The sequence below is a fragment of the Panthera pardus genome, unplaced genomic scaffold, assembly GCF_024362965.1.
Source record: "Panthera pardus isolate Hobbes unplaced genomic scaffold, ASM2436296v1 HiC_scaffold_10, whole genome shotgun sequence".
NCBI classification, from domain to species: Eukaryota; Metazoa; Chordata; class Mammalia; order Carnivora; family Felidae; genus Panthera; species Panthera pardus.
In genome coordinates this window covers 42,904,240-42,907,791 of record NW_026526655.1, presented here as the reverse complement: position 1 = coordinate 42,907,791, position 3,552 = coordinate 42,904,240, and positions in this window count along the sequence as shown.

Below are 3,552 nucleotides of genomic sequence, written 5' to 3'. Positions count from 1 at the left end.
ATGAAAATAAAGCAGAAATTCGATCAGAGCATGTTAGGTCTAATTGTCTGCTGTTTGGGCCGCTCTAAAGAATCGCAAGGTGCCCTCCTGCCCACTGCATTCCATCACAGCAGCTCACACCCCACAGGGTGTGATTGAAAGGCACTGACTGAAAGGGGGTGCAGGTTCTAGCAGGAGCTTTCCGCTAATCAGCAATGTGACTTTGGACAAATCTTTTTACAATCCTGGCTCCGTTTCCTCATCAGCACGGTAAATGGGTTGACCTTTATTATCTCCCAGGTCCTCGCCAACTCCAGGATTTTCAAAGGCCCGTGATTCCAAGCCAAAAACTGTATTATGGAATGGGGGTGACGGCACGGGTAAGTGTAAGTTGATTAGGGAAATGGAATAGGATTTATCTTTTGCATTGGCTTTCTCGATAATAAATTATGGAGTAAAGATACAGAGAAGAGAGACGCGTTTTATGTAAGCGTTCAAGAAAGCGTAGCTTATTTTAAACAATGGTTTCTGAAAATAACCTTTCATTCTTTGCCCTTATATTTCTCCTAATGGATGGCATAGAATGGCTACTCAGGCTGAATAGTGACTTTCATTCAATTTTAAGTCACCCCGTCATGTTGTGTACTGACGCTTTCCATGTTAGCTGACGTTGCAGGCTGTAGCACAATGCAGAGTGAAGAGTTAGAAATGTGACATGGTCCGTCAGAAACAATGCTTGCTTTTTGCCGATCAGTTATCATTTAAAGGCTGGCATTTAGAACCATCTTTAGTTAACTCAATAGCTCTGCATCTCTGGTACGGAGGATGTCAGCCCGAGTTCATTTTTTTTGCTTATCAGATACGATGGGACAAGATGACATTAAAACGATTGAAAGAAATGATCCAGAATGCATATTTAAAACTAAAAATCAAGCAGATCTCTAAGGAGCTTAGAAGTTGCTTAGATTGATTTACTGCAGCCAGAGGATTTAAAGAAAAAAATGGTAATTGCCACAGACCATTGACCAGGATAAACCCAGATATTTCCCATTGTTGTCCTGTATCCTGATACATCACAGTCTTCTGATTTTGACTGAAGTCAAATCTTGTGAAGGGAAGAGTGTTTGAAAGTGACTAGAGCTTGCTCATTTATTTGGTCCCTGAGTTGACTCAGGCTTGTTAATCTGTAGGTGCAGTGGAGTCACTCTGTCATTAATATCCTGAATTTGCAGGCTCTCACTAGCACCTGTTCAAGCCACGAGCTGTGCTCCTCTGAAATGCTAATTCCAGGGATTTTCACAAGTGCCTGCCAGACGCCCAGCCTCATGGCTGTTCTGTTCTCCCCGTTGGGCACCGCATCCCCCTGATTGACATACAAGGGACAAGACAGAGCCCTCTCAGTGGCCCAACTGCAGGACCTCTGAGGCAACGTGGGGGGTGGGACCTCTCTCCCAATCTTTGAGAGTATATGGATATGGCACTGCTGGTAACTTTATTTATATGGAGGTGTATGAAATGGGACATTGGGGTTTGACCTGGAATCTTCTCTCCTCCAGGGTGCCAGACGAGGAATGGAAAGAGATAAGTGCCAGCACTTGGATCCTCTCCTGAGCAACTAAGTCACCGTTTTGAGGCAGTTTTTAGTCTCTTAGGATGACTTTGTCTGGGAAGTTCGTCATCCCTTGAAGTAAATAAATTTCTATCAGGTCCTCCTGGCCAGTTGCCCTGAGATGTCCAGACAGAATTTTCTAGAATGCGGTAGCACTGTAGGCTCACGTTGGGATCCCTGACACTGTTCACTCAACAACCATTTTTTGAGCATATTTTATGTGAGAAAGATTTTCTTTCTGCTTTTATTCCTCTCGTTTCTAAAGAAAAATTTTTCTTTGGAAGATTGGCTTGAATTGAAGAATTGACATTTAGGACTCCTCTCAACTGAGACCATGAAGCCATTTTCAAATAAAACACAATTAGCAGAGAAGGGATGTACTTTGGAACATGGGTCTCTCCAGCCAGCATCTTTATATAGAAGAGGGCTGTTATTGAACAACTTAGACTTAACTGGTTGATCAGGCATCTTTGTAGAGAAACAGAAATAATTAGAAAAGTGCAGGAGTATTTAAACTTTTCAGAACAAGCCAGTGATGGATAATAGATAATCCAACCTTCTCCTTAGCGTTTGGGTGGTTCTGTGTCTGTACAGGGAAAGCACATTTTGGTTGTTTTAGAATTAGCCAGCACTTTTATGGATGCTTACCTCAGAATCTGAACATTATTTCAGTGACTTATTTTTCATGTATATTCTGGTGCAAAATTATTTGACTGCATCGCATATATTCATGTTTGCACGAATGGAATGTGAGACAATATTTACTCCTGCATGTATGTTGCTATTGAAGTGACCTACTTTTAAAAAGACCTTTGTACTCACAGCCTTTCATAAATTGCATATTCATATTAATGGACTACAATGTTGATTTACAAATGGCTAGGCAGTGACATATTTTATATAATTGTTCACATAACATTCTCAATTTCAATAGAGAATGCTTCTTGTCTAATTGTGCTTCCTCAATATATAGTAGTCCCTCATACTGATGGCTAAATATTGCTGTCCTTCATGTTTGGAAACGATAATACTGACAAAGATATGTAGGAATGTATCTTCCAGATCAATACGTGATCAATAGTTCACTGTAGGAGGTACTGTAGTCACGAGTGGGGGAGTCCCACATTGTAATTTTATCTTGAAGTTGGGGTTCCACAAATAAGTCAATGTACAGACCCCGAGTCGTCAATCAAGAAATTGCCTAATTGATAAATGGGTACACTCAGCTCCTTGGTCTTTCATTTTAGCAAAACTTTGTTTAAAGGATGTGCTCCCTCCGATTACTTTCTACCTAAAGTGTGCTTCTCTCTTGTTTCTTCCTCCCCTGCTATTTCTGTTTGGCTCTAAGCTGCTTGGGTTTATCTGTTGTCTTCTAACGCATCTGATTTTGTCAAGTTCTATGGGAGAGCACCGCCTCTCCACGTCCCGGGTCCATGCTTTTGGCGGTATCCACTGTGGCCCAGGGTTAACATCCACTAGGCACATGCCATAACCAGGCACTGAGCCGTGTTCTGGGGCTAGTGAGAGGAAGGGGCCTCCTGCAGTCCAGTGAGGGAGATGGGACAAGGCCTCTGCTGCTTTGCCTGCCCAGCCTGTACCCTCAAATTTCCTTTTTCGGTCCTGTTTTGCTTTGGGGAAATACTCCTCCTTACAGATACAGCCATACAAGCATGGTCCATCCAGACCAAGGCAGGGGCCCCAGCCCAAACTACACCACGGAGACTTCTGGGGGAGAAAAAATCTTGAGCCTCAGAGGGATAAAAGCTTGGGGATCGTTCTAGGCCGTTCACCCCGGTGGTGGTGCCCTGAGTCAGCATCCATTTGTTCCTGCCACCACGGTATCTGATGTTGCTCAGGTCTCTGCCTTTTGTCGGTGGCTTTTGTCAGCCTCTCCTTATACTGGAAGTTTTCCTGTGTCTTTCAAATCATTTCCTTTCTAGATTAGGTTGGCAACAGCGGGTTTC